The following is a 19870-nucleotide window of genomic DNA, read 5'->3' as shown; positions in this document are numbered from 1 at the left end:
GATGCATTTCAAAGTGGAACATTTGGCGACGCACAATAGCTGCAGCACACACTAAGTGAATTGCACCTATGTTGTTATCTAGCTCACACGTTTCAGCTAGTACAGTACCAATGTCTTCATCATAATCAGTAGAGGTAAGAAAATATATGGCTAAACACTGGTCGCCTTTTGCTGTGAATAAATGAACGCTCCCTTTATTTTCAATGCATTCTTCTGATAGGTGGGTAAATGCTTGCAAAAAATAAAACAGGTGTGTAAATGGTGTTTGTGGGTTTACCCTCCACTACACCACTGATCAGAACATCCCTACCCTTATTTTTTATCAATCTGAATCTTGATTCAGGAGTTAACAACACACAGCTGACAGGAACAACTCCTGGGTCACACAATTTAACCCAGGGGTCATACTGTAAGCAATGACTTGACCCAGGAGTTTGACTGTCAGTCGTGTGCTGTTTACTCCTGTTGGTAATGCCAAGCTACTCTTTCCTGGATGTGTTCATTTTATTAAACCTCTAATTTGTAAGATGAGTGCCATGACCCCCAGGGGCAATATGTGTGATGTCACGATATCTAAATATTTTCAGGACACGTAAATCTCTCTCTGCAATATGTGGTGCTTTTATCACAAAATGAACAATCATTCTGGAAATTTCAGCTTAGCCGCCCTATTATATGTGACGATATCCAAGGGATGCACCCAGGGGGGCTGTAGGTAGCCCAGCAGCTAAGGAGTTGGACCTGTAGCCGAAAGGTCACCAGTTGGAGAATTGTTGTCACATACACCAGGAGCTGGAATAAGGGGGGAACTGATCTGGTAACTGTTCAGTTCCTGACAAGTCCCTTCCGTTGGGCCCTTGAGCAACATGCTCTCCATCCCGGAGTGCTGCACTACGTGTGTGTGTGCTAGCTGGGAGAGTTGAGTAGTAAGCGCAGAAGACACATTTCTGTTGTTCTCTGTAACATGGACAATAAAGTTGTATTATATGGCTCCTGGTCTGGAGCTAATGTCAAGTTAGGCCTACAGTGTGTTCTCTATCAAGATAAGCCCAAAACATGTGCTCTTAGGTTAACACTTAGGGGGTTGGGTACTGTGGCTGTGAACATACCCATTTGTGTTGTACAATGGATAAATAAGAAATATTTCAGTGTTACAGATCATTTTTAGTTATGTAATGAAAAGGAACTTTTATTTTGAAAATTCCTTATGAATGATATTGAATAATGTGTTATGAAGGTTATGAATCATACTGCAATACTCAGGAAGGTGTTATGACTGGTTTCATAAAGGTGTTGTGAATGTCTTATGAATAACCCCTTCAAGTAAAGTGTTATGTAGATGTCAGTGGGAGATTTGCTGAATGTTTTAGTTCATAGACTAATAATCCAAGTGAACAAAAAAACTGCCTCATGACTTTCGCTCAATGTTCTGTCCTGTATGTTTCTGTTTCAGGATGAGAACATAATGAACTCCATGCAGCTTTTTGAGAACGTGCTCTAGACCCCAGCAGAACGTTCCACGCCATTCCCCCAACATCCGATCCTGTACTTCTGTCTATATACAATTTCTGTTCAATCCCAAGACACACACACACACACACACACACACACACACACACACACACACACACACACACACACACACACACACACACACACACACACACACACACACACACACACACTACATCTAGTGCAGTATGTATAGGATTAGCTAATCCACAGATATGTACATGTGTAGAAACTACTTTACTGCTGCACTAGTCTCAACCTGCCACTGCTTCAGGACTAAAGAGAACACTAGAGAAAGAGAAGAGCGCCACTGGGAACTCTGCTACTTTAAAGATTCTCAGCATCCCAAAGAAAAATGTAAGAAGGACCAAACTGCTCAACACTGCTGATCCTATGAGCTTCTAGTACTCTGCCGCCTCATTGGACCCAAAAGACAAATTACCAATCAAATGATGGAGAGAGATGTGTGAGAGTGGAAATGGAGGAGAAAAACTCATCACGATGTTGCTGGCCTCCAGATAAGGATGCTGTAGCTATAACACACAGTGTCTTGGCACTTACACATTCTGTACACACACACACACTATACACACACACACTATCTGTCTGCACTTACACATGTGGTACACACACACACACAATCTCCCACACTCACAAATGCTGTACAAACACCCGCACGCACACACACCCTTCCCACCCAGCAGAGGCTTGCCAGGAAAGGATATCTGTGGACACACTGACACACTTCTCTGAAGAGTGTTTGAGAGAGTTGATGTAGCGTACAGAAAGCTGGACTGATCCCGAGCAGGGGCACCGGCACCAAACACCACAGAGACACTAAAAAGAAAAGAACTGAAGCATGTTTGTCAGATGTGATGTGTGATTTGCTTGCACTAAGAATTGTTCATATTGTACAATATGCACCAGAAGAGAATGTATTGATTGTAAATGTAGATAGTCACTGTAGATCACTAAAGAAAAACTCAGTGTGTATGTAGATATGTATAGACAGTAATATATAATAATAGCATCCTAAAGCCAGGTGTCAAGCTCTCACCTGTACTCCACTATGGGTAACAGGTGTTAAAGTTAAGGCCAGACAAAATCTGTGTGGATGTTTTCTTAACACTTACAGAACACTAATTGATATAATTGTAGCCTAACATGTTTAATATAAGTATTATTGGATCATTTGATCCTACAGGTATCTTGTTTAATTCCAAGTCCGTTCTGGAGTGTAGAGGTACTCCTACAGTCGGTGGGTTCTACCCCTACTGGTTGCGTCTGGTCATAGTTCTAAGTGACACAGGGAGGGTCGCTGGTTCTGCTCTGTCACCAACGGACCCGCGAGTCAGAATAAGCTTTAGATGTACAGTATGTCAGTGCCACCTTATAATATGTGTAATAATAATAAGACAGATATACTAAGATCTATATGTGTTGTAAACTAAAGCCATCCTCAGAGGAATACAGAGTATACAGCTAGGGCTTGATCCCTCTTCTTAATCCCTCATCAGAGTTTTTGCTTTGTTAATGACCCAAATGGCACCCTAATCCCTTTCAAAAGTAGTGCACTATAAAGGGAATAGGGTGCCATGGCCCTGGTCAAATGTAGTGCACTATAAAGGGAGCCATTTGGGACATCTATGATGTCATCATCTGAGGTATGAGCACTGGCCACTAGTGATGACATCACTATACTTACCTATCCTAAACCCTGATAAGGTATGTGTTTGTTGTTGTTGTTGTTGTACTACATATATACATACAGTAGTGAATATGGGAACAGTGTTCCTGTGGCATAAAGTATCATTACATTTTCTCATTGAAACCAGGGACAATTCTGAGACAGCAAAACTATACCATAACTATACCATAATCCTGATATGGTAATACCACCATTTATATCTGTAACATGTTGACAGCTCAAACTGCAGAAAACACAGCCCCATACCCAGCCCCAATTCACACACCCATACCCCATCCATCATACCCCCATACTTAAGCCCTAAATATAGCCCCTATCCCAAGGCCCTATACTGTACCCAGTGGACCTGTTCTAGGAAATCACATGTTGTCTCAGAAGTAGAGTGTTTTAACAGAGGTTTTCTCCATCTCTCCCATAATAACATAGCTCATGTGACCTAGCCTAGAACAGATTAGTTATGTTCGTGTGTGTGGCATGAATGAATGAAACAGACTAGAGACCAGACCATGGAACTAAAGCATACACAGACAGCATGGCCTGGCCTAGAGCGCTCTCTCTCTTTCTCACTCACACACACACATAAAGTCATGCAGTATAGAGAAATTGAACTATTAGGAAACTGTGGTTATTGCCCCAGTCCACATTTCAACAGTAGGAGGATTGCACAATATTACAGTGCTTCTGATGTCCACAATACAATCTGGAGACATAGTTTTTTAGCAGGCCTACATTAAAGCAGTATTGTGTTTCTCCCCCCTCTTGGTCTTGTTTTGGGTGTTTCACTTTTGGTTGACCTATTTGGCCAACCTGGACCCATGTTAAGACGTAACATAGTAAACTTAAATCCGGGACACTCCAATTACTATGATATGTTACATGTCGTATGGTATGTATTAATTTGTGGAATTCCATCATCTATTTCATGATATGTTACAAATTGCAATCTGAAATGTATAGGCTACAAATTGCAAGACAGATCACTCTGGAGTCAATGTTAACATAATGTGCAATTTATCCTATTAAACACCAAAAATGTGTTTCAAGTCTCATCTTAGGCAGGTCTCATGCTGAAAAAGAAAGGAAATTCTTGCCTACTTCACCCACCTATATTTTCTTTTGCAAAAAAAGAGTGTGTAGTTCCAGTAGTTAGCGACACCACTACATGGTAAAAAGATATGAACTAGTCAAAACACTACCAAGATTTTATTTTATTCAACTACCACCAAGCTACAGCAAAATGTAATTAAACTAGGCCTACTAGTTGAACTACATGTAGTTAACTAATCCCAATCACCGCTATTTGGGCAGCATGCTCATGATTGTGGCGCATGCATCCTGAAGCATGGTGCCATTGCTATTAGGGATCCTTGGGACGTCCACAGCGAATAGGTAAATTAAGTAATGTTGCTGCGATACGGCTAGAAGACCACTAGATGGCAATACAGAACGTCGCAAATATACACAGACCAAGGGAGAAAGAGGAAGACGCCATTTTTTTCATAACAATGACAGCAGAGATGAGCTTAGCGAAACGGAGAGTGCCGAGAAAGCGAGAGAGAAGGGAGGAGAGCAAGGGAGGAAAGAAGGAGGAGAATGAGTAGACTAGGTTTATAGAATCAGCGTCCCCTATGAACACACCGAATGACAGTCCGGCTTGCATCACAGGTACGAACGCCTCCGATTGGTTGAAGCACGGTTCTGAAGGAGGAGACAGAGGAAGGACTTCAAGGGCCTGAGCATGCGCTATTGTGTCTCCAGTCAAGCCCGTACATATGTAAGACGAAATCCTTCTGTAGTTATAGACATTACTGTCTAACTTCCACTGTCGTGGTAGACTACAAGAATAGGTATTTTCTACTAAGAACTGGACCTACACACATCTAGAGCTCCGTTCGGTTTCATTTTAAGGTTATTTTCGGGTTTAGCTTTGGCTGTAGCCTTTCCAACCCTAACCTTACCGACACGGGGACTCTAACCCTGACGGGAATCGAGTCCTGTCTGTTCTCCTTCCTCAGGGCAGGTGAGTCTTTACCCGGGGAACCGGCTGTTTACTGCTCACTAGGTTATTAAACCGTATTTGCATCATTCTCGTGATTAGGTATAAGACGCGTTAGCTAGTGTGGCACAGGATTTCCCAAACTCGGTCCTGCCCCCTCCCCCCCGGGTGCACGTTTTGGCATAGCACTACACAGCTGATTCAAATAACCAACTTATCAAGCGTTGATTATTTGAAACAGCTGTATAGTGCTAGGGCAAAACCCAAAATGTGCCCCAGGACCGAGTTTGGGAAACCCTGGCGTAGTATACAAAGGGAGACCATCCGAGAATGGACCAATAGGAAACGCGTAAGGAGCATGTCTATAGCGATGCATGCGCCTAATCAGACGGCCTCGTCATTTAATGATAAGAGATACGCAGTGGAAAAGTAGGACGACTTGCTTTCTATTTATTAGCCTAGACTCTATTTGACCTAGATAGTTTGTCTATGTATTGATATGTTGGCTACTTGTGCCATTTTTTTTTATTGATGTAGTTCTGTTCTTGAGCTGTTGTCTATTAATGTTATGTCATGTTTTGTGTGGACCCCAGGAAGAGTAACGTTAGGTGCAGCTTTCGCAACAGCTAATGGGGATCCTAATAAAAATACCTATGACTTCTCTCCCTTTCCTTCATCTTATAACAAGTGTGTGAGGCAGGAGGCTCAACTGATTAAAACGCACTGTTTTGCAATGGTATACAGTGGCCTCAACAGCACCCTCTATGGGCAAAGGGATACCTAGTCAGTTGCACAACTGAATGTATTCAACTAAAATGTGTCTTCCGCATTTAACCCAACACCTCTGAATCAGAGAAGTGCAGGGGGGCTGCCTTAATCGACGTCCGGGAAGCAGTTGCTGGGGTTTAACTGCCTTGCTCAAGGGCAGAATTTGTCCTACTTGCCAGCTCTGGGATTTGAATCAGCGCTCTTAACGGCTAGGCTACCAGGCTACCTGCCGGAATGGGAGTGGTTCCCATACTGGGAAGGGAAACTTTTAAGGAACTCAGTCCGGCTTTCAATTTACTCCTGAAAGTTGTAATAGTTGAATGTACAAGGTGCAATTTCGTTAATTGGGTAGTGCATCAGCAGTTTTCCTCTTGTCATGTCAGTCATTGCAGATCTTAGAGAGCTATTTATAACTTATCAGAAATCTCCAGATCAACAAGCCCATATCAGCAAAAACAATTTGGCTAGGTTTTTTTGCCCATTGATTTTGTTGTAATGTTTGTCATTTAAATATCACATGAACACACAAGACATGGCAAAATGTGTAGAATAGCAGGAAATTAGCTTTAAAATGGCATAACAAAAAGTATCCATCCCATGCAGTGGTGATTTTAGCATGTAAATCTTGGTGGGGCAAACTGAATATATATTTTTGATGCATGCAAGCAAAGCCACAAAACAATATATTAATTGCACTATAACGGTGACAAACGGTGCCCACAAACTGTTAAGGCCTACATCATGTGTTCCCAACAGCAGAGCTTTCTTTTCAGCACCATGGAGTGAATCCTTACCACTGCTACACCTGGCTCTCAGCGGAGCCTTGTCTGGCAGCGAAACAGTTCATTCAGCCTCATTTACTGTCTTTAAAAAAACATAGCTGATATGGCAGACTTGCCTAAACATATGTGGTTTCTACTGACAATTAAGATGTACAAACTATGGCATAAGGGGACGACAAGCACTTGAGGCCATACTTAATTTGTATTAGACTAGTGATGCACCGATATGAAATTTTTGGCCGATATCTTTCCTTACCCAAAAAAACGATACCGATAACTGATATTTAAAATTTTAGCGGCCTTTTTAAGCATTCTAGTACAGTTAACTATTTAACACACACACATGGACGCAGGGGTCTAAGGCACTGCATCTCAGTGCAAGATGTGTCACTACAGTCCCTGGTTCGAATCCAGGCTGTATCACATCCAGCCGTGATTGGGAGTCCCATAGGGCTGCGCGCAATTGGTCCAGCGTTGTCCGGGGTAGGCCGTCATTGTGATTAAAAATTTGTTCTTAACTAGCTTGCCTAGTTAAATAAAAGTTACAGACACACACCACACTGACCAAAAAGTTATTTTGTCATTTACGTATGTCCCCATTACCAGTAAAACATAGTCAAAACCTATTCCTTAAAACAAAAATGTTTAACCAGGTAAGCTAGTTGAGAACAAGTTCTCATTTACAACTGCGACCTGGCCAAGATAAAGCAAAGCAGTGTGACACAAACAACAACAGAGTTACACATGGAATAAACAAGCGTACAGTCAATAGCACAATAGAAAAAAAAAAAAAAAAGTCAATATACAGTGTGTGCAAATGGCGTGAGTAGGTAAGGCAATAAATAGGCCATAGTAGCGAAGTAATTACAATTTAGCAGATTAACACTGGAGTGATAAATGAGCAGATGCTGATGTGCAAGTAGAGATACTGGTGTGCAAAAGAGCAGAAAAGTAAATTAAAAACAATATGGGGATGAGGTAGGTAGATTGGGTGGGCTATTTACAGATGGACTATGTACAACTGCAGCGATCGTTTAGCTGCTCAGATAGCTGATGTTTAAAGTTAGTGAGGGAAAAATAAGTCTCCAGCTTCAGCGACTTTTGCAATTCCTTCCAGTCTCTGGCAGCAGAGAACTGGAAGGAAAGGTGGCCAAAGGAGCTGTTGGCTTTGGGGATGACCAGTGAGATATACTTGCTGGAGCGCGTGCTACAGGTGGGTGTTGTTATCGTCACCAGTGAGCTGAGATAAGGCGGAGCTTTACCTAGCATAGACTTATAGATGACCTGGAGCCAGTGGGTCTGGCGACGACTATGTAGCAAGGGCCAGCCGACCTAGAGCATACAGGTCGCAGTGGTGGGTAGTATAAGGGGCTTTGGTAACAAAACGGATGGCACTGTGATAAACTGCATCCAGTTTGCTGAGTAGAGTATTGGAAGCTATTTTGTAGATGACATTGCCAAAGTCGAGAATCGGTAGGATAGTCAGTTTTACTGGAGTAAGTTTGGCGGCGTGAGTGAAGGAGGCTTTGTTGCGAAATAGAAAGCCGATTCTTCTAGATTTGATTTTGGATTGGAGATGTTTAATATGAGTCTGGAAGGACAGTTTGCAGTCTAGCCAGACACCTAGGTATTTGTAGTTGTCCACATATTCTAGGTCAGAACCGTCCAGGGTAGTTATGCTAGTCGGGCGGGCGGGTGCCGGCAGCGAACGGTTGAAGAGCATGCATTTGGTTTTAATAGCGTTTAAGAGCAGTTGGAGGCCACGGAAGGAATGTTGTATGGCATTGAAGCTCGTTTGGAGGTTTGTTAACACAGTGTCCAAAGAAGGGCCAGATGTATACAGAATGGTGTCGTCTGCGTAGAGGTGGATCGGGGAATTACCCGCAGCAAGAGCGACATCATTGATATATACAGAGAAAAGAGTCAGCCTGAGAATTGAACCCTGTGGTACCCCATAGACTGCCAGAGGCTCAGACCAAAACAAGCCATACAGATACCCGCCATGTTGTGGAGTCAACAGACGTCAGAAATAGCATTATAAATATTCACTTACCTTTCATGATCTTCATCGGAATGCACTCCCAGGAATCCCAGTTCCACAATACATTTTTTGTTTTGTTCGATAAAGTCCACCATTTATGTCCAAATACCTCCTTTTTGTTCGCGTCTAGTTCACAAATCCAAATTCACACGGCGCAGGCACTTAGTTCAGACGACAGTGCCATTACAGTTCGTAGAAACATGTCAAACGATGTATAGAATCAGTCTTTAGGATGTTTATCATAAATCTTCAATAATATTCCGGACAATTCCTTTTGTCTTTAGAAAGGAAAAGGAACGCAGCTAACTCTCACGGTCACGCGCCTGACTGAGCTCATGGCATTCTGCCAGACACCTGACTCAAACAGCTCTTATTCACTCCCCCTTCACAATAGAAGCCTGAAACAAGATTCTAAAGACTGTTGACATCTAGTGGAAGCCTTAGGAAGTGCCATCGGACCAAATTTTACACTGTATATTGGATAGGCAAAGACTTGAATACCTACAAACCTCAGTGTCCCACTTCCTGGTTTGATTTTTTTCTCAGGTTTTTGCCTGTCATATGAGTTCTGTTATATTCACAGACATCATTCAAAAAGTTTTAGAAACTTCAGTGTTTTCTTTCCAAATCTACTAATATATGCATATCTTAGCTTCTGTGCCTGAGTAGCAGGCAGTTTACTCTGGTCACCTTATTCATCCAAGCTACTCAATACTGCTCCCCAGCCATAATAAGTTAACGAGTCAAATAGTGTTATTTGACGTATCTTTTTTGACACGCAAAGACCCAAACGGCGTATGTCCTGAAGCTAATAGCAGGGACGCTGTTACTGTGTAACTCCGGTTGGGCAACATCTGAAAAATAGCACACTTGGTAGTGTGTACCAGTGCTCGACCTGTCGCGAAAGCCAACATCACCCACAACAGAGAACGGTTGATTGTCAAGGGCAATGAATTCCATTATGTTGCCGTTAAAGAGGTATATCTATAAATCCATGTGTATAACTTGTATTATCATCTACATTTATGATGAGTATTTCTGTTGAATCGATGTAGCTATGCAAAATCACTGGATGTTTTTGGAACTAGTGAATGTAATGCGCCAATGTAAACTCAGATTTTTTTATATAAATATGAACTTTATCAAACAAAACATACATGTATTGTGTAACATGAAGTCCTATGAGTGTCATCTGATGAAGATCATCAAAGGTTAGTGATTCATTTTATCTCTATTTGTGCTTTTTGTGACTCCTATCTTTGCCTGGAAAAATGGCTGTGCTTATTGTGGTTTGGTGTGACCTAACAATCGTTTGTGGTGCTTTCGCTGAAAAGCATATTTGAAATCGGACACTTTGGCTGGATTAACAACATTACCTTTAAAAATGGTATAAGACACATGTATGTCTGAGGAATTTTAATTATGAGATTTCTGTTTTGAATTTGGCGCCCTGCACTTCACTGGCTGTTGTCATATCATCCCGTTAACGGGATTGCAGCCCCAAGAAGTTAATGCAACCGCTGTGTCAGATTTTTTTTAAATTACGGAAAAAGCAAACCATGCAATAATCTGAGACGGCGCTCAGAACAATAGTCAAATTAGCCACCATGTTGGAGTCAACAGAAACCAGAAATTACATGATAAATATTCCCTTACCTTTGATCTTCATCAGAATGCACTCCCAGGAATCCCAGGTCCACAAATTATTTTTGTTTTATTCGATAATGTCCGTTATTTATGTCCAAATACCTCCTTTTGTTAGGCGTTTGGTATACATATCCAAACGCTCGTTCTGGTCGAGCGTTACTTCGGACAAAAACTTCAAAAAGTTATATATTACAGGTCGAAGAAACATTTCAAACTAAGTACAGAATCAATCATTAGGGTGTTTTTATCAAACGTCTTCAATAAAAGTTCCAACCGGAGAATTCCTTTGTGTCTTGAGGAGGAACGGAACGCAAGTGGATATCATGTGGAATGCGCGTGACCAGAAAATGGCTGTCTGCCAGACACCTGTTCATTCTGTTCTTATTCAGTCCCACAACACAGTAGAAGCCTTATTCAAATTTCTATAGACGGTTGACATCTAGTGGAAGCCCTAGGGAGTGCAACTTCATTCATATCTCAAGGGGATTTCAATGGGAATTGTGTTAAACCTACCAACCTCAGATTTCTCACTTCCTGTTTGGATTTCTCCTCAGGTTTTTGCCTGCCATATGAGTTCTGTTATATTCACAGACATCATTCAAACAGTTTTAGAAACTTCAGAGTGTTTTCTATCCAATACTAATAATAATATGCATATATTAGTAACTGGGACTGAGGAGCAGGCCGTTTACTCTGGGCACCTTTCATCCAAGCTACTCAATACTGCCCCTGCAGCCATAAGAAGTTAATGGATTTCGCCTTTTGAGATGTCTTGCTGAAATTTTCTTACTTTTTCAAATGACTGTTCACCTTGTTGACTGCTCGATCCACACAGCAGACATTTTGGGCTAGGTTAGGAATGCTGTGTTGCACGTGTAGCGCAACATTTTACGTGGCGCCATTACGTCATGTACCTACGCTATATAGGTATGCACATCAGCTTTGACATCGGCGTTAATCTAGACATTGGGCCGATGTTGGCATTTTTTAGCTAATATCGGCCGATTTATGTTCACCTATTTATTATTATATTGTGCATCCCTAATTAGGATATTTAATGAGCGAGCTAGGACGGATGTAGTCAACTATTTGTTCAGCACTTTTGAAATGTAAAGCGACAGAATTCAGAACAAGGGGTTAGTATTCTCCCTGTACACCAAGTCAGAACCGTAGGATAAATAAAGGGGCCATATAAGCAGACAATGAAAGCTCTTACAATATTTGATGACTACCTTTCTCTAAAAGAGAGCTATAGGCTACATGTGCACCACCAAGTCAGAACAGTAGGCTAAATTATGAGGTAGAAAGGGACCAAATTAATAGGGTGACGCACATGGGCTACTAATACTTTCTTAGCTACAGTATACATATCTCCCTGGCATATTCCATAATTTATGCAGCAGCATGCAATACATTTTTGGACACATCTTGTTGTGCCGTGCTCACTTGAACAGGACGGTGTCCTTCTTGTGAGCTCTAGAAAGAGGCCCGCAATCCTGACCGATGACCGCTAAAAATGATTTCCATATTTTCCCAGTCAGAGCTAGTTTTATGTGCTTTCCCAGTTGTCTTGAACTCACTGAATTCTGAGATTTCACAGTTTCCAGTTTTGAATGCATCAGAAGTCATGCTGGATTGACAGCATGACCAATGTATTCAAACTTTTCTGTTCCATTTTCATGATATCCAATTGGCAGTTACGATCTTGTCTCATCGCTGCAACTCCCCTATGGACTTGGTAAAGGTCGAGAGCCATGCCGCACTGCTTCTTGGCACACTGCTCGCTTAACCCGGAAGCCAGCCGCACCAATGTGGACGACCAAAGTCCGCTTACATGCGCCCGGCCCGCCACAAGGAGTCGCTAGAGCACGATGAGACGAGGACATCCCGGCCGGCCAAACCCTCCCCTAACCCGGACCACGCTGGGCCAATTGTGGCCCCACCTCATGGGTCTCCCGGTCACAGCCGGCTGTGACACAGCCTGTGATCGACCCCGGGGCTGCAGTGGTGCCTTAGCACTTAACTTCTTTGTGATAGGGGGCAGCATTTTCACTTTTGGATGAATTGTGTGCCCATAGTGAACTGCCTCCTACTCTGTCCCAGATGCTAATATATGCATATTGTTATTACTATTGGATATAAAACACTCTGAAGTTTCTAAAACTGTTTGAATGATGTCTGTGAGTATAACAGAACTCATGGCAGGCAAAAACCAAAGAAAAAATCCAAACAGGAAGTGAGAATTCTGAGACTGGTCAATGTTCAACTCATCGCCTATTCAATTCCCTGTAAGATATGGATCTGTTTGCACTTCCTACGCCTTCCACTAGATGTCTGTAGAACGTGGAATGAAGCCGCTAGTGTGATGTGGGGCCGGATGGGAGGTGTTTCAGTCATTTGTCTGGCAGAATGCCAGTTCCTGGTCACGTGCGTTCCAAATGATATCGTCTTGCTTTCCATAACTTCTAGAGACACAAAGGAATTCTCCGGTTGGAACGTTATTGGATAGTTATGATAACAACATCCTGAAGATTGATTCTCTACTTAGTTTGACCAGTTTATTTGACTTGTTATATAACTTTTTGAAGTTTTTGTCCGTGTTCGCCTGCAAATGCGCGAGCGTTTGGACATGTGCACTAAACATGCTAGCAAAAGTAGCTAATTAGACATAAGTAATGGACATTATCGAACAAAACAACGATTTATTGTGGAACTAGGATTCCTGGGAGTGCATTCTGATGAAGGTCATCAAAGGTAAGGGAATATTTATGATGTAATTTCGTATTTCTGTTGACTCCAACATGGCGGAGAAATTGTTATTTTTGAGCGCCGTCTCAGATTATTGCATGGTGTGCTTTTTACGTAAAGTTTTTTTGAAATCTGACACAGCGGTTGCATTAAGAACAAGTGTATCTTTAATTCTATGCTAAACATTTATCTTTCATCAAAGTTTATGATGAGTATTTCTGTTATTTGACATGGCTCTCTGCAATTTCTCCGGATATTTTGGAGGCATTTCTGAACATGGCGCCACTGTAAACCGAGATTTGTGGATATAAATATGCACATTATCAAACAAAACATAAATGTATTGTGTAACATGATGTCCTATGAGTGTCATCTGATGAAGATCATCAAAGGTTAGTGATTAATTTTATCTCTATCGGCTTTTTGTGACTATCTTTTACTGGGAAAATGGCTGTGTTTTTCTGTGGCTATGTACTGAGCTAACATAATCATTTGGTGTGCTTTCGCCGTAAATCCTTTTTGAAATCAGACATGTTGGCTGGATTCACAACATGTGTAGCTTTCATTTGGTGTCTTTCATGTGTGATTTCATGAAAGATTGATTTTTATAGTAATATATTTGAATTTGGCGCGCTACATTTTTTTCTGGCTTTTGGCCAAGTGGGACGCTACCGTCCCACATATCCCAGAGAAGTTAATGTTGAATTTGCAATTTCCAACTTGTTGTGTAATGTTTATGACCGATGAGCACCGATACGTTTTATCTTCAAATGACAAGGATGGAAAAGGATTTGCCAGTAGATTGCCGACTTAATGCGTGATGATGACTGCTTGTCTAGTTTGCTAGCTAAGATTTTGAAAGTAAGATGTTGACATGATCAGTCCAATCAAAGCTACGATAGATATAACGTGATTTGATGTCATTTTATCTGTGGCCATGACCTTGAGCCTTCTTGGATGGGCACTTCTAATGTAAGTCTATGGCAGCTTGAATTTTCGAGCGCTACTCATAGATTTTGCGGTGACTTAGTCCCCATGAGTGACAACATTGAGCCAATCACAGTGCAACTAGAGAACATTACCAACCCCTACGCTCCGTATTTTCCACTGTCTGCCCCACCACCACAGAAAGCAAGCTGAGCTAGGCTGAACACCTGCACTTTGGAGCTGCCTTACTCAACAGAAAAGAGACCATGTTTGTATGCGGCTTTTTTATATTGTTTGCAAACTGATTTGTGACACGTATTAAGGCCAAAATAACATGCAAAACTGCCCTGAATGACGCATTGCCACTGATCCATGGCAAAATGTATAGAATTGCAGGAAAAAAGTTTTAAACCTGCAAAATTTTCTCTCTGCCAACAAAAGGGTTATGAACAGTTTGTCACAAACAGTGCTTGTGCCCATAGAAATAAACGTGGCATGCGCAGGGTGTTCCCCGATATTAGAAGGGTGGCCTGTGTGAAAGTTTGGGAACCCCTGCTCTAGGGTAGCACCATGGTGTAACCAGAGGACAGCTATTTTCCATCCTCTGGGTAAATTGACTTCAGTACAAAACCTAGGAGGCCCATGGTGGTTCTCACCCCCTTCCATAGACTTACACAGTAGTTATCATGACTTCCGGAGGACGTCCTCCAACCTATCAGATCTAGAATCAGTCACTGGTTGTATTTGATTTAACACTTTATTAAAAATTATGGATTTCAGGGCTTGAACTTAACGCTTGTCCTCTTGTCTGGGATAAGTACAACATTTTTTTTATTAAATAGTCGGACAAGAATAATATAGATTTAAATTGTCCGAAAGGAGAAGTAAAGAAAGTCACACACAAATCATTAAACAATTATTCAGATCAGAATTGGATAATATTAAAATCTATTCATGTGAACCAAAAAAGCCTACATGTCAAAGTGTAGGTGATATGCATGTTGGCTAGTTCTTTGTCCAACCAATGCTGAGCGACTTAATTACATAACTACAGGCTAAACGCCAGTCATGTTTGACAAATGTAATGAAGGACAGTTAATGTTAACATCTAAATGCTTGATTTTTTTTTTTTTGTCAACATACAGGTCGACTCGAGGCACGGCTCGTTCAGATCAAATTTACACAAGAACAGAAAGTGTAGGACCATGCCTGTTGCGCACCGCACATCACACAGCTTCAGTCTGAGCAGAGTCCGTCAGCATTTTGTGACTATTTAACCATAAATGGAATTGTTTAAAACCTAGACATTTGTCATTTTATGAAGCATGTCTTACCTCGTGTCAAAGTAGCCTAGCTGAAATACGACCATAAAAATGTTGAGGAAATTATTTTATAAACACTTAATATGCCATTGAAACCAGAATTTTTATTTTATGGACTAAAAGCCAAAGGCATAATCCTAGTTATATTAGTTAAATATCCCATGTGTCTTTAGATCTCCCTCTTTCTTAATTTCTAAGAGATATTGTAATCTGTCATATGAAACCGCTCGCTTGTGCGGTGCTCTTTTGAGAACTGTGTTTTCCCACTAATTGCATTTTGGAACATATGCGCATTGTTGAGCTTATAATACGAAGTAATAGACTGCTGCGCCACTTGGGAGGCCCAAAACACTGCGTCGCTGTGCTAGAGGCGTCACTACAGACCTGGGTTCGATCCCAGGCAGTATCACAACCGGCCTTGATCGGGAGTCCCATAGGGCGGTGCACTATTGGCCCAGTGTTGTCCGGGTTAGGGGAGGGTTTGGCCGGGGGGGGGGGGGGGGGGGGGGGCTTTACTTGGCTCATCGCGCTCTATCTGAATGGTGTTTCCTCCGACACATTGGTGTGGCTGGCTTCCGGGTTAAGTGGGTGGCTGTTAAGAAGCGCTGTTTGGTGGGTCATGTTTCGGAGGATGCATGACTCAACCTTTGCCGCCCGTTGGGGAGTTGCAGCGATGAGACAAGATTGAAATTGGGGAGAAAAGGGGGTTAAAATACAACAATTAAAATGAATTAATACAACTTTATTGATATTTTTAAGCAAAATGATCTTTTGCATCAGCCTCATTTGATTTTTTTTAAATATTTTATATTTTTTATGTGCAGTGGTTATAAGAATTTTGGATCTGTCATCCCAGAGTCTGTTTCGAACCGTAAATATATATTTATTTTTTTATTGTCCCGGGGATGACTGGACTGGATGCCCCCTTTTATTTTTATTGGCCACCAAGGCTGCGTTTACACAGGCAGCCGAATTCTAATATTTATTTCACTAATTCGTCTTTTGACCAATCAGATGTGAAAAGATCTGATGTGATTGTACAAAATACCAATTACTGGAAAAAATATTTGAATTGGGCTGCCTGTGTAAACGCAAACCAAGGGTGGCCAACCATTAACTGGCTACCCAGACTCCAATTGACTTGGCTTTTGGACAAGTAAAATATCTGTCCTACGTGGCACAAAAAAAAGTTAATGTCAAGCCCTGGATTTCAGCAAACAAAGGCAGGCAACAACAGAGGACAAACACGGTAAGGGTTTAAGATGTTTTATTTTTTTGTATCGACACATAGTGACTTGAAGGAATTTGAGGTTCATAAAAAAAAGCTCTAGTCTGCGCTACTTGACTATAAGCAGGTAGGACTATTAATCTATCCATCAGTCACGATATAGGGATCGCATCTGATCTTAAGGACAAGCTTATTACTCCCTGTATGGTTGTCCTGGAAACATTGCTTGGAGGAGCAGGTTTGTATGTGTGCATGTGTCTGTGAGCCCACAAGAGGAAGGAATATTTCTTTGGGGGTCCTCAGCAGTAATGTTCATAGCCTATAATCTCTGGTGCGTTCTACACAATGACAGGATGCAGCAAAACCCTTGGTTTGTAGGCTAGGCTACACAAATTAGGCTATGTGATTTATCTAGCCTTCATTACTTTCATAATTCACACTCTGGTTGTTTTTTTACAGAGAAGCGTGAATGTCAGCGATCATGTACCAAGTCGTGTTTTGTGCGTTATCTACAGAGCATTGAGAAAGTATTCAGACCCCTTCCCTTTTCCCACTTTTTTTTTTAGGTGACAGCCTTATTCTAAAGTGGATTAAATACATTTTGTCCTCATCACCCTACACACAATACCTCATAATGATAAAGCAAAAACAGGTTTTTAGAAATCTATGCAAATGTTTAAAAAAATAAAGTATTCGGACCCTTTGCTATGAGACTCAATTGAGCTCAGGTGCATCCTGTTTCCATTGATCATCCTTGGGATGTTTCTACAACTTGATTGGAGTCCACCTGTGGTAAATTCAATTGATTGGACATGATTTGGAAAGGCACACACCTGTATACTAGAGATCGACCGATTAATCGGCATGGCCGATTTCAAGTTTTCATAACAATCGGTAATCGGCCTTTTTAAATGCAGATTATGGCCGATTACATAGCAATCCACGAGGAAACTGCGTGGCAGGCTGACCACCTGTTACACGAGTGCAGCGTCAAAAGGAGCCAAGGTAAGTTGCTAGCTAGCATTAAACTTATCTTATAAAAAAACAATCTTCACATAATCACTAGTTAACTACACATGGTTGATGATATTACTAGGTTAACTAGCTTGTCCTGCGTTGCATATAATCAATGCGGCGCCTGTTAATTTATAATCGAATCACAGCCTACTTCAACTTTGCCAAACGGGTGGTGATTTAATAAAAGCGCATTCACGAAAAAAGCGCATTCGTTGCACAAATGTACCTAACCATAAACATCAATGCCTTTCTTAAAATCAATACACGGAAGTATATATTTTTTTAACCTGCATATTTAGTTAACATTGCCTGCTAACATGCATTTATTTATTTTAACTAGGGAAATTGTCACTTCTCTTGCGTTCAGAGCAAGCAGAGTCAGGGTATATGCAACAGTTTGGGCCGCCTGGCTCGTAGCGAACTGTGTTTCTTCCTAACAAAGACCGTAATTAATTTGCCAGAATTTTACATAATTATGACATAACATTGAAGGTTGTGCAGTGTAACAGCGATATTTAAACTTAGGGTTGCCACCCATTCGACAAAATATGGTATGGTTCCGTATTTCACTGAAAGAATAAACGTTTTGTTTTCGAAATGATAGTTTCTGGATTTGACCATATTAATGACCTGTGGCTTGTATTTCTTTGTTTTATTATAATTAAGTCTATAATTTGATAGAGCAGTCTGACTGAGTGGTGGGTAGGCAGCAGCAGGCTTGTAAGCATTCATTCAAACAGCATAAAGTGCGTTTGCGAGCAGCTCTTAGCAATGCTTGAAGCAAAGCGCTGTTTATGACTTCAAGCCTATCAACTCCCGAGATTAGGCTGGCAATACTAAAGTGCCTATAAGAACATCCAATAGTTAAAGGTATATGAAATACAAATGGTATAGAGAGAAATAGTTGACGTGTCATAATTCCTATAACTACAACCTAAAACTTCTCAACTGGGAATATTGAACCACCCGCTTTCATATGTTCTGAGCAAGGAACTTAAACGTTAGCTTTTTTACATGGCACATATTGTACTTTTACTTTCTTCTCCAACACTGTTTTTGCATTATTTAAACCAAATTGAACATGTTTATTTATTTGAGACTAAATAGATTTTATGTATTACATTAAGTTAAAATAAGGGTTAATTGTTCATTCAGTTGTTGTAGCTGTCATTATTGCAACAACAAATATATATACAGTGCTGTGAAAAAGTATTTGCCCCCTTCCTGATTTCTTTTTCACATTTGTCACACTTAAATGTTTCAGATCGTCAAACAAATTTAAATATTACACAAAGATAATCCAAGTAAACACAAAATGCTGTTTAAGTGATTTTATTAAGGGAAAAAAGCTATCCGAACCTAGCTTTTACTGTGAAAAAGTAATTGCCCCCTAAACCTAATAACTGGTTGTGCCAGCAGCCTCCGCAGCAACAACTGCAATCAAGCGTTTGCGATAACTGGCAATGAGTCTTTCACATCGCTGTGGAATTTTGGCCCACTCTTTGCAGAATTGTTTTAATTCAGCCACATTGGAGGGTTTTCGAGCATGAACCACCTTTTTTAAGGTCAAGATGCTTTTTGCCAAAAGTGAGACGAGCCTTTGTTATTTTTGGTCAGCAGTGGTTTTCTCCTTGGAACTCTGCCATGGATGCCATTTTTGCCCAGTCTCTTTCTTATGGTTGAGTCATGAACACTGACCTTAACTGAGGCAAGTGAGGCCTGCAGTTCTTTAGATGTTGTTGTGGGTTCTTTTGTGACCTCTTGGATGAGTCGTCGCTGCGCTCTTGGGGTAATTTTGGTAGGCCGGCCACTCCTGGGAAGGTTCACCGCTGTTCCATATTTTCTCCATTTGTGGATAATAGCTCTCACCGTGGTTCGCTGGAGTCCCAAAGCTTTAGAAATGGCTCTGTAACCCTTTCCAGACCGATATATGTCAATTACTTTGTTTCTCATCTGTTCCTGAATTGTTTTTGCATGATGTCTTGCTTTTTGAGATTTTTTGGGCCTACTTCACTTTGTCAGACAGGTTCTTTTTAAGTGATTTCTTGATTCAACAGGTCTGGCAGTAATCAAGCCTGGGTGTGGCTAGTGAAATTGAACTCAGCTTTCCAAAAAATGTGATTAACCGCAGTAAATTCACGATTTACCAGGGGGGGGTATAATTACTTTGTCAC

General features: G+C 41.2%; 1 protein-coding gene across 1 annotated transcript in view; it reads left to right on the top strand.

The window, feature by feature from the left end:
- Positions 1–4982: 4982 nt before the first annotated feature.
- The window catches only part of LOC120062878 (solute carrier family 23 member 2-like), a 69747-nt gene continuing 54859 nt past the window's right edge, over positions 4983–19870 (top strand). The window contains exon 1 of the mRNA XM_039012946.1: positions 4983–5240. The gene's annotated coding sequence lies outside the window, so the exon portion shown is untranslated. The remainder of the gene's footprint in view (positions 5241–19870) is intronic.

The sequence above is a fragment of the Salvelinus namaycush genome, chromosome 18 (assembly GCF_016432855.1).
Source record: "Salvelinus namaycush isolate Seneca chromosome 18, SaNama_1.0, whole genome shotgun sequence".
In the NCBI taxonomy this organism is placed as follows: domain Eukaryota; kingdom Metazoa; phylum Chordata; class Actinopteri; order Salmoniformes; family Salmonidae; genus Salvelinus; species Salvelinus namaycush.
The sequence above is the reverse complement of the archived record's forward strand: the minus strand, read 5'-3'. Positions and strand labels throughout refer to the sequence as shown.